Here is a 12874-nt window from a genome sequence, read left to right as displayed (position 1 = left end):
TGTAAACTAATGAGAATAAAATGAATTTTTTCAACTTCAAGTTGCAACATAACAAAATTGGAAAAAAAGGGATTTCTAAATGCATAGTACATGGCATAGATATCTATATATCTGCAGTCATCTGGGACACCTATTATACAAAGTGTTTGGAAAGGGCAGGACTTGTGTTTATCACATTTACGACGGGCCAATCAGAGCGATGAGGTAGTAGAGATGTACAGCTCTAGTGCTTACCTGATGTGTATGGGCAAATATTACTGTAGTGTGTGAATGATGGAACGTATTGATGGCTTAAATTCACGCCAGAGCCTATCAGGAGATGTGCAAAAAAAAAATTCTGCCTAGAGAAGCTTTTGGTGAAGCTTGTTGCTCTTGTTTTAATAAAGAAATGTGATCAAGGTCTGATTGACCAGCTACATCTGAGTTATTTGCTACAGCAGTAGCAGCTATCGTAAGCTCAAAGTACCCAACAGTAATGATGGCAAACTCATGCCGAAGCGGGTCGAAAGCAGAGCGGAAATATCTTTTCTGTCATGAAAATCTCTGTGCTGTATCTAATCGCTACACCAGTGGCAGCAATTGCTATCAGCTTTCAGTACAACTTGAATCTACTCGTAGATACTGGCTCTTTCTCAAATGACGTGGATTTGTCCAAGTCCTTTTCAGGTCTGGCCCAAATGTTGGAATTAGAGTTTTGTAAGATGGATTTACCTGATACGTGATGTCTGGCCAATCCATCTGCTTTGCAAGGTAAGATGTCCATTGATCTACAGTTAGTGTGATAGCAGTTGCACAGGTATGCATGAGTAAGCCTTAGGACGTATTCAACCCAAAAGTAGTTACCACTTAACTAGTGTAGTTACCTCCATAAAATCAGTTTTATCCAGTGATTTTCACACTAAACAGTGCTAAACTGTCAGCTTTAGTGAAGCAGTTGCTTGCTGCCATCAGTCTGATTAAGCTAAGCTCATGGATGGTAGCTCAAACTTAGTCTACTTTGTGATGTTTCAGTTCTCTCTGACAGAAGGTGTATACTATCAGCTGTCTGGGAGTTGTTTGTTTCTATAACTATGACAGCAGGAAGCTAGTTTAACTACGGTGCACTGAAAGGACAAACAAGAGCACATACAGGATGCTGAAAATGACAAAGGAAGGTGTCATCAATTTAATCTAAACATATAAAATGTAAATTTTAGACCTTAACCTTATGACTCATGTTTATGGTTACAGCCCTACTTGTTTTCCTTTTAATGCCACATGCCAAAAATATCTTGAATTAATGATGAAATAAGAAAGAGAGGAAATTGTTTACACTCTATGCAGATGGCATGCTGATGTATTATACAGTATCTCATTAAACTTACAGGTAATTTTGTTGTTCTTCATTAAATCTCATTACTTATAAATGGAACTCTGTTATTGCTGAAGGGGATGAGATACAGTGAGATATTTATGTCCCATACGATTGCATCTCTTTCCTGTCAGATCTAATTAGAAATAATATCTTGAGTTAATTCACTAGAATGGCTCATGACCCGAGAAATGTCTGCGCTAATGTGTTTTGTGACTAAATTAACAAAGCTGAACTTTTCCTGTATGCTGTGGTGGCTGTATTCCAGCTCTTCCAGCAACACCTCGGATGGGATGATTCATGGAATCACTTAGGCATCATTTTCGAGGATACACAGCTTCTTAATGGTATTATAATTACACATTGAAGATTAATTTGCTTGTGTGGAGCAAATTATTTGATGGATTACATATAAATTGGCATGGAGGAGTGCAAATGGTGGATCATGACGGGGCTACGATTTCTCATTGTGCAGCGAAATGACCACAACATCTGGTAATGCATTAAAGCACCTTAGCTGGAGATTTGCAGTGGCTGCAGAGAACCTAAAATACACCCAAAGCAAACTAAACCTCAATTAAGATCAAATTCAAGAATTTTTGTTAATTACCCCCCACAAATGAGTAATTGATTAATCACTATCTGTTAATTAAAGTGGACCTGTGCGGCTCTGTGGACGCCTCTTTCATCTGGCCCAGTTAAACCGCTGCCCTCTAATTAGAGATGGAACTAATGTGATGGCCGGCGTTCACAGCATCATCCCCCCCGATGACACAGACGGAGAACCTGACAGTCATCCAAACTTTGCTAGGTTCCCCCTAATTACCTTGATTGTGTTGTGCTTTTAAATTAAGTCATTAAAATGAATTCAGACTCCTATCTGAGGCGAGAGCGGGGGCTGGAGTCATGAACCATGAAAACAAGGGCTCTGGGAGCACATAATTACTTTTGCATGTCAAAAGGTTTTTGTTTCCTCATGGGGAGGGGGCTGTGGTTATTTGGATTGTGTTTTTGCACTGAACTTGTGCTATATAAATAGGCAATCAACTTGTTGTGCTGCTGGGAATAAATTGGGGAAGTAAGAAATTTGTAAGGGTAAAGGAAGGAAACAAAAAGGCACCTTAGGTCTCCGTCATATAAATGAAAGGATATTACCCCTTGCTGGCATGTCTAGCTGTTAACATTGAGATATGTGAGGTGAAGGTGACATATCATTTGCTTCCTTCTGGGTTGACTGGTATGACGTGTAGATGTTTGGTCTTAAGCCTGGGGCTGCACAATGGCTTGATGGTTAGCGCTGTTACCTCCTGGTTCCCCATGCATTCTGCTGAGTAATGATGCTAAACCGACTGTAGGAGGAAGGGTGTGCCTGGCTGGCTGTTTTGTACACTGTGACTAACTGGTGATCACTTCAGGGGGTACTCCACCTCTAACCAACACAGCTGGGATTAACTCCAACCCTTCATGACCCCGAACAGGATGAGTAGCATTGATAATTGATGGATTGATGTCTTAAATTTGGGTGTAAACTCCAAATGAAACCAAACGCTTGCAATTTTGGAACACTTTGTAAAGCGTCGTCTGTGGCCTTGAATGTGTTCCAAAGCACATACTTCTGTTACTGTAGTTGTAGTCTTCTTTTTTGGCTTTTAATGGCTTTATTTAAAGAGGAAGGCAGTGGACAGGTGAGAGTTTGGGGGAGAGACACGTGGGGCAGGGGCCACAGGCAAGACTTGAACCTGGCTGCCCGGGCATGACCCAACCAGGCCCTCTGAGCACCCTCTTCTGCATCATTGAAATCAGATGTTTACAGGCTACACCTGCTGCCACATTTTGTTTTACAAATATTTATAGTCAAGACATCTACTACTTCTTAAAATAGGCCAAATAGACCCCCCCCACCCCACCCCAGATCACTTTGAGTGGGCCCTTTACAATGTAGATTTTTTTTTTTTATTTACCATGTATGATACATCTGCTGGCTCATCTTGCTACTGCAGCATTTTGCATTCAGTTTGCAAGTTCCAGACTTGTCACTGGACTTGATGATGGTTCTGAAGGCAGGCTAGCTCCTGATGTAGAGATGTTGTCAGCTTCTCCTTGAGTTTAAGTGGCAAGTGATGTGCTAATCTGCGAATGTGATGATGGGCTTGACAGCTGAGAGCCAACCCTGCTGTCACGTCTGCCATGGCGGAGATTGAGCCATCACGATTTGTACATTTTTAGGAAAAATACATTCCAAAGGCATATGCCAACTTTGTAAACAAACTAAGTTTGTGTCAGTAAATTGTGCTGTTGTTGGTTTGTGAGAGTTGAGGCAGGAGGCGGGGTTGGATCAGGGCTGTGAGTGCTGATTGATTGGCATCATTGTGCTTACATGATACTGTTTCAAGTGGACAGAGCTGCATTGGTTACTCCTTATATTTTCTCTTGCATTTAAAGCCCTTGCCACTGCACTTCTCTCAGCAAATGTCTTGTTCTCCAGGTGTGCCAATGGTGTATCCCTAAATCATCTAAATAACAGACAGGCAAGGGAGGGGCCCGTCGAAAGGCAGGGTCCGCCTGTGCCACAAGGGTTGTAGGGTTATACTTTACAATCCAGTACAGACCCAACAAACATTTGATGGCAGCTTTCTGGCAACAGTTCATATGCTCTGACTGTTATACATGCTTTATTTGCTAACAGCAACAACTTGTATAACTTACATCTGTATGACATGAGGCTTGACAACATCCTTTTGAGATTTGTCTACACTCAACAGGAGATAAAAACAGCTTTTGGAATGTGGCAGCCTCAGGTATTAAAAGAGGAAGCCAGCTCTAAGTCTAAAAACCTGCAGTACCTCAAATGTCCACTTGAGGCTGGCTTCAAAAGTGCAGGAAGCCGTATACAAAGCCCATGTTAGAACGTCCATTTTTACACTGGAAATAAACATGGTTACAGCCTGACTGAGGAATTATTTTGGTTGAAGAAGTTCATGTCTTCATTGGCACAAACATGGACAGTGACGGTGTGTGATTTTTCTGATAGTTTGTTCTGATGTTGAGGAAGGGGCTACACTGGGGTACAGGGGTGAGCACTGTTGCAACCAAAACGTTCCTATTTTGGAGTTTGCATGTTCTCCCCATGCATGAGTGGGTTCTCCGGCTTCCTCCCATAGACCAAAAACGTGTGTTGGGTTAACTGGTGGCTCTTACCTAACAGCAGGTGTGAGTGTAAGTATGCCTGGTGTTTCGTCCCTTTATGTTGACCCTGTGATTGACTGGGGATCAGTCCAGGGTGTGCCGCTTGCCCAGTGACAGCTGGGATAGACTCAAGCCAAGTGGAGTTGAAAATAGATAGATGGATGGTGTAAAGGAGGGTATGAGTCATGTGTAATTGGGAGCTTGGCTGACATTGTAGATGTTAGTCAGACCTGCCTCAACTCCACCTCTTTGTCTGTTTTTGGGTTGATCTAAAATGAGTTTGAGACGATGTTTTTCCAATATGGCAACCACTGTAAATGGGCTTCAAAAGCTCTCTTTAGTAACAAAGTGGTTGATGTCACCCACTTCATCCAATACCTTCTTGAGTTCAGGGAGACACAAAATTAAAACCCCTTCAACAACACAGCATCAAGGAGCATTGTATCTCAAGTGGAAATGTTTGATCTCTAATGGATTGTAAGCAGCACTTTCATCCAGATATCTGTTTATACAGATCAGTTAGTCATTGCTTGATTACCGCAGATGGGAGCTGGTGTGCCACAAGCGTGGAAAACAATCCACCTTGTTATTGCCGTCCACACAGTATACACCAACACCCATCTGCCTCCACTGATTATGAAGAATCATGTACATAACAACGGCTTCCTGTTGAGCTCATGTTTTTTGTAGGTTTCTCCTCCGATGGCGATGCACACCTACTACACCATATTACTTACTGCTTGGATTGACGTAAAATGAATTTAATGGATGAAAAAAAATCACATTACCCTGAGAGATCATTTTTGATGTGGTTCTGCCCTTCCCCAACACTGGAAGCTAGTAGCAGGTGTACAATCATAACCACACCTCCAGTCTCTACAGCTATATTAAAATACTCCTCTGCAACTCTGTAGAAATACTGTGTTTATTCACTCCAAAGTTTGACAGACAGTCGAATGCATTTGAGGAATCTGTTTATTCTACAAATTAGAATTTAAAATGAGACACCTCCGTCTCCCTTCTGAGGAGAAATTTGATGAATGAATAAAAGATCTTTGAAAATATCAAAAAAGACCCTCTGTTTGTCTGTCTTCTGATTGTTTTCTGCTCTCCAAACGACCCTTCGAATACCCAATGAGGAATGATTTAGCCTCGGATTAGCTCTCATTTTAAAAGTGCAATGGAAATTTTTAAATATATCAAAAGACAGTAGTTTAGAGGATTTGTTGTTATGTTTTTGCAGATGATACAGATGTTTTTGCTGTAAGTCATTTAAATAGAACATATTATATGAGAAAGGACAGACAGCTTTTGAGTCACATCAAATGAAAGACATGATGACCTAAATACTCTCAGCCTCTTGTTCTGTAAATGTGTTATTGAAGAGGAACAGAAATAGCTGAGCTTTATGTGACACTGATAAGATTTCACACAGAAAAAGGCTGATTTTACAAGGTCAGAGTGTTTAAATCTCTAACATTTGGAAGTAATTTGGGCATAAGAAATTTATTCTAAACGACTATTCAATATCAGAGATGGGCACAAATCTCTGACAGCAAGACTTAGTCAAGGTTCAAGAATTTGAGGTTGAGTCCAGGTCATGTCTGAAGTCTTACAATCCAGCTGCAAGTCTAGTCACATCTTTTATGGTTTGAAGGCCATGCAGATTCTCCTAGGACTGTTATTAAATAAGAAATAATAAGCATAGTATAGTGTGCATATGAAGTACTACTTAACCATCAACGATAGGTGGCAGTGTGACAACGCAAGACACAAACATTTAGATGTGATTGAAGAAAAATGGATGTTTTATGTTAGTGGCATTACTGGCTTCTTCAAGTAGGCGACGCTAGAGAGAAACCATGAAAATAACAGGTATATGTGTAGAGGGCCAGACCCTGATCATGCATGTAAAAGTTGAGGCCTATCATGTGGTTAATATGAGAGTTATGGCAACTTCCTGTCAAAAGGCGAAATATCGAAATGGTCGTCATCGCCACTAAAGATTCCTTTAATGAAACATGTCCATATCTTGTGACTCAACTGAGGCCTTTGCCTGAATATCAGAGCTTTAAAGGTTCAGGAGTTAACAAACTGCCTCAGTGTCTCACTTCCTGTTTCTTGTAAGGGGGACTCTGATGAAAAGTTTGTATCTAGGCATGTTCAGTGCCATACTGTGTCAGTGTCATACTATATACATGTGCATATATTGTCAAAATCACAATAAGACACAATACACACAACAGCTTATATACAGAGATGTCTCTTATATGTCCAGATAAAGTGATAATGTGGTGATTCTGAGCTAAAATTACTAGTATCTCCTTATCGCTCAGTCCAAGTAAGATGTATCATTTCATTAGGCTCTCAACTGAAGGACTTGTGCAAGGTAAAAAAAGCTTCATCTGGTATGATTTTCTTCCACACAATCTGCTATTTTTTGACTTTATTATCACAAAAATTCTAAGCTTTGGTTAGGACTTCTAAAGTACTAAAAACAGGGTTAAAACAACCTTTACAAGTTGAAAATGTATTTTTTCTTAAAAGGCAACAGGTTTTTTATCAACTGGCCCTAATACGTCACCATGACGATGAGTAGTTTCTACCATAGAACACGTATATGTAGGTGGATTATGTTTGGATTTTTCAATGCATAAAATTAAAATTGATGTCTAATTTTTCTAAGTGGGTCCTGTGGGGTCATCGCTTTTCTAAGATACAAGTTGGGGGTTGGAATAAGGGTTGGGTGGGGGAGGGGGGTAAAGGTTGGGAACCATTAATAAAGACAACACCAGCTACAACATTTAAGTGCTCTGCTCAGGCTCCATTACAACGTCCCATCTTTTGTCCACCAAGCTCGTCTTAGGTCCCTCACCAACATACGAGTCATGATTTCACAAGACTAACCAATGCACCAGGTATTTAATAACAACTATGTGACAATATCACAACACACATCATAATTCATTAATTTGATGCTTTGCTCTAATACGCATGTATTTCAATCAAGTTTTTGTCTTGCATTTATTTTATCATTTCAAATAATTTGAGTTTTGCTTTTTATTTTGTATTGTTTTTTTCAGCTTTCCAGTGTTTGTTTCAGGTTTAATGGCTAAACCAACAATCACAGGTAGTTACTCAAATACAAACAAACTATGACTTAACTGTCAGTTAAAGAAAACCCTGAATATTAGAACCAAGACTAAGACAGCTTTATTCTCAACAAACAGAACCGTAACAAACTCTGACCCCAAGTGGGATCATTGCTGCTCATTTCTTATAGTATGTCTTATAGTATTTCTTACACTATTCCCATTGTGTACCATTTAAAGTTATAAGTCAGCCTGATTATCTTTATTTCATCCTGAATACAAATGTTATGGAAAACAATAACATTTCTTTTCATTGCACTGCACTGGGGCATACAAAGTTCACAAATACAACAATACACAGCTAAATTTCTTTTTGCCATCTTACCAGATTTTTTCTACTCAGCTACTCAGTTTATATTGCAATTAAATTATTCTGACTTATCTGCACATTATAGTAAATTCTAGAACTAGTATTATCTTCAGGTTTAGAAAATGACTGCAAACAAAGTTGACGTGCAAGTCTTAGTAATGACACACTAAAAATGTTCTCAGCACTGTACCAGAGCTGGCAGAGAATAAAAAGCCAAAATACAGAATGTCAAGTTTGAAGGTATTGCTTTAATGATCTGAGCCGAGTTACTCCACAAGAGCCTCCAGCCTTCAGCTTTCTTTTTCTCCCAGCTTTGAATCTTAAAATGAGGAGAGGAAAAAAGAAACTGTAGAAAATTTGAAAATATTTTTCTTAAATCAAATCAAATGACAGAGATTTCCCCTGAGTAAAGTAAAATTTACTCAGTTAAAGACGTGTTCTGCTTTCTGAGATTTGTAGTGGGAATTTTATAATACATGCTTTCATTTGAACTCTTCTGTGACCTCCAGGAGACAATGCTTGCCTAAGATTTGGGATTTAAAAAGATATTTTTAAGGAACTCTGCATTTAAATTTAATTGGATTATAAGATTATAAGACACAGAGGTGCACTCAGATTTAAAGTCATAGTGCACTAAAAAGGTTCTCTTCCTAAATGTCTATGGCTGTTATGTTTAAGTGCATTTAGAAAATATTCACCCCTTCATTTCTTTTAATTCTGTTATTTTTAAGCCTGATGCTACATTTTTTAGATTAATTTTTATGTATTTTGTATCTACACTCAACACACCATGAGAACAATATGAAACAATAATTTCATGTTTTTTGTTTTTTGTTTTTTTTTCAAATTTATTTAGAAGAAAACAACTGAAATATGACATTGACATAAATATTCAGACCCTCAGAACTTAGTCAAAACTCCGGCAGCAATTACAGCGTCAAGTGTTTTTGAATATGAACCTATATGCTTCATGGATCCCCCTAGATTGGGGATTTTCAGCCATTCTTCTTTGTAAATCCTCTCAAGCTCTGTCAGATTGGATGGGACCCCCAGTGGTCCGCCATTTTCAGGTCTCCCCAGAGAGGTTCCATAGGGTTCAAGTCAGGGCTCTGGCTGTTCTACTCTCAGACATTCAGAGAGTTGTCCCTAAGCCACTCTTGTGTTGTCTTGGCTGTGTGCTTAGGGTCATTGTCATGTTGGAAGGTGAAGCTTCTGCCCAGTCTGAGGTCAGAACAGGTATTCTGTACTAGGCTCCATTCAACTTTCCCTAAATGCTGACCAGTCTCCCAGTCCCTGCTGCTGGAACACACCCCAACAGCATGATGCTGCCACCACCATGCGTCACGGTTGGGATGGTATTGGGCAGGTGATGAGCGGTACATGGTTTCCTTCGGGTGAAATGTTTAGAAGTAAAGCCAAAGAGTTCAATCTTGGCTTCATCGGAGCAGAGGATCTTCTCTCACACAGTCTGAGAGTCCTTTGGGTGCTTTTTTGCAAACTCCAACTCCTCACTGAGGAGAGGCTTCTATCTAGCCACTCTGCCATAAAGCTCAGATTGCTGGAGGTCTGCAGAGATGGTTGTCCTTGTGGAACTTTGTCCCATCTCCACACAGGATCTCACAGGAGCTCAGTCAGTGACCATCAAGTTCTTGGTCACCCCTCTTACTTAGGCTCTTCTCATGCAAAATGTGCCATGGGATTGACTTACTGAAATAAGCAGGGATGTTGTCTGGATCAAAGCATATATTGTTTCGAAACCTGCACGTACTTCTTGGTATTGATGATGCATTCACAGATGTGCAAGTAACCCCTGTTTGGGCACTAATACACCTCCATGCCTCCACAGATGCTAGATTTTAAGCTTTAGGTTGATAATAATATCGCTGGTCCTTTTCTTCTTTAGCCAAAAGGACTTGACTGCTATTTTCTTCTCAGATCTTTCCACCTTAGATCAGCCCATCTTAGATGAACTTGAGCCCAAAAAGTGACTTACATTTCTGGAAGTTTTTGATATATGGCTTTAGCATGGTAGATGACACCTGAGGGATTAATATTGATTATATTGTGGGCTGTAGATAGTGAAATCCTTTGAAATAGGAGCATTACTCATACATTCTTTGACCATTTACCCACAAGTCCTTTCACAGGTTGAAGAAACTCACTCCATTATTGACTGGAAACACTCAGCCTTTCAAATGTGGTTCTATTTTACCCGATCATGGTTCTATAACTTATCCCAAATCAAACTGCTTACCTGTGGAATTCCACAACTTTTTGCAGCCAACCAAATAAACCTTGGCTTCCACATTTAGGATTGGGCTTGTATGAAAATCCAGAAACTGCTTCTTTTTGTCTTCGTCTTGTCTTTTAATTAAGTTGGCAAACATTTATTCACACTTTCCCCCTGAACACACCAACCCACTCAATCAGTGAAATCACTTCCTGCCTCGGAGCTTTAAAGCGGAAATTTTGGACTACAGGTCAGGGAATGGTACCAGCCGTGTGGTCGGGGTTAGTCCGGCTCAGACACACTTTGAAGGCATTGTTTTAGCTCTTAATTGTTGAGTGAGAGCGAAATCATTTGTGTGCCTTCCTCAGCTTTAGCTTTCCCAACTGGCACAGATAATCTAATATTTGGTGGATTGTTAATCAGGCTTGATTTCAAAGATATAAATAGCTACACCTCTGGAAGTCTTATCAAATCCCTTGTTTGGAGAATTTTTAGTTTGGGGATTACAGAGGGCAGATTAGGAAGAAGTGTTGATTTATTACAGAATACACTGACACAGAGTTTATCCATGAACGATAAGAGGAACTGAAATAGGGATTACTACTGAACTCATGAACAAAAGTGACTGTTTCTCCCAGTGGTGCACCAAATTCTGGCAGGACTAAATAGCTTTCAACTTATTTATATGTATTCAATTTGTTTGCTTGCAAATGTATTTATTTTGCTGTAGAGATAAGTCCTCAGTTTTATAATAAATTATAACCGATCCATCCCCGACGTTGAGACAAAATATTCTGCTTACTCTGCACTGTGGATGTTTGCTGTTGTCCTACAGCCACAGAAAGATGGGGATTAAAACGCTGGGTAGTTCATGTCCTGGACCAGAGAGCAGGGATGTGTCGAGAATGTGTAGAGCTGTCCAGCTGGGGATCTCATGGAGAAGTATATATGGTATTTACAATTCATCCCACAAACATATTTCTGTTCTCAAAAGTGGCAGTTCTACTCGATGTAGTTTTTATTTCTTCCAACCAAAAATAACAGCAGAGTAAGAGAAGAGATCAGATACATCTAGATTAACCCTTTATAGGACACTCATTGAAATATCTGTATATTTAAGTCCTTCCAACATTATTGGTGGACATCCCTCAAGACTTTTGACCCTTTGACACACACACACACACACATATATTTTGTGTTTGTTTGTTTGTTTGTTTGTTTTTTTTTTGGGGGGGGGGAATCAAGGTCAACAAAGTGACCATATATGGTTCCTTGTTGGGTTAATGGAAAAAAAAAAAATCCATAAAATGTATGCATATCAAAATGTTAATGAAAAGATAAACACATATTAAGTCAAATGATTATTTGCTTACAAATTAAAACAAGCAGAGGGTCATCAAGCAGAGAAAGGTCAAACCTTATAGAGCCAACTGAGATGGTTTTAATGTCCCCCGACAGGGACAGGGATATCAGAGTTGGTGAGGTTTTCTTTGGATTCTGATGCTTTTAGGAGACAAGGCATGACTGGCTTTAGGAAACTAAATAAAAAATAGCAGTACCACCAGATTTATCTTAAAATTCTAACAGAAGACTTTTAATAATTAGATATTTAAACTTACTAAAAGTAAAAATGGATAAATAGCTTTAAAGTACTGTATAATAAAACTGCTATACTGTTGTAAAACTGACTAGAACCACATATACTTCACTTTTGATACCATTTATTTTCTTTTTTTAGTTCCATCAGAAAACTTTAAAAAGAATCATAAATATTGAGTGATGTAAGCAAAAATAAGGCTCATGTAAAAATACAAACTGATAAAAACCACATAATACAACTGTTAAAGGGTTATAAAACTGATCAAAAAGCACAACTAGCTTACTAGCTATACCTTGAAATTCCATATAAATTATTCAAATTTACAACTGGATCACTTTTTTATCTTTTAAAAAACCAGAGCTGACATCCAACTTGACAATAGTTTACCAGTATCCCAGATTATTATATGTTATTTGTCAAGAAAACACCCTTACTTATAATGTGTAGATGAATTGGCCTGCATGTCTTAATCTAGACACCACTGTACACCCCTTAAGTGGTATATGGTTTGGACACCACATTTGCATATTATAAGGACTCCAAAAGTACAAACTATTTTCCTCCATATTTCATGCAAAAACTGCAGTAACTCCCAGAGAGCCTATGCAAAAAAAACTTATCATGACATTCTGTAAGTTTAATTAATTTATCATAGTTATGATGATAGGGCCATTAGTTTGGACCAAAACAGACTTGAAACGGCATTTTGCAAGTTCTTGAGGGAACAAGAAGTTTGAGACCTTCTAGGCCACTGCTGATTGGTTAGATGCTGTGATGTCACTGTCCGTGATGTTGGCTATAATCCACTGATTGGCTGAGAAAAATCATTCTGGTCCTACTGTGTCACAAAAGATTCAAGGAATGCCACAAAGAAAGTCTGCCATAGTGACCGCATATGTGTCCTTACCCCATAAAGGGTTGAGTAAACCGGTTTGTTGTTCTCAGCTCTGTGTTCAAACTGATAGGACAGCCCTTGTTTCAGCGTGTTTGTGTTTCACTTAGAGGCTCAAACATTCTTCAGACTTTTTTTTCCCATTAACCCTGA

The sequence above is a fragment of the Cheilinus undulatus genome, linkage group 9 (genome assembly GCF_018320785.1).
Source record: "Cheilinus undulatus linkage group 9, ASM1832078v1, whole genome shotgun sequence".
In the NCBI taxonomy this organism is placed as follows: domain Eukaryota; kingdom Metazoa; phylum Chordata; class Actinopteri; order Labriformes; family Labridae; genus Cheilinus; species Cheilinus undulatus.
Note: the sequence above shows the minus strand (reverse complement) of the source record.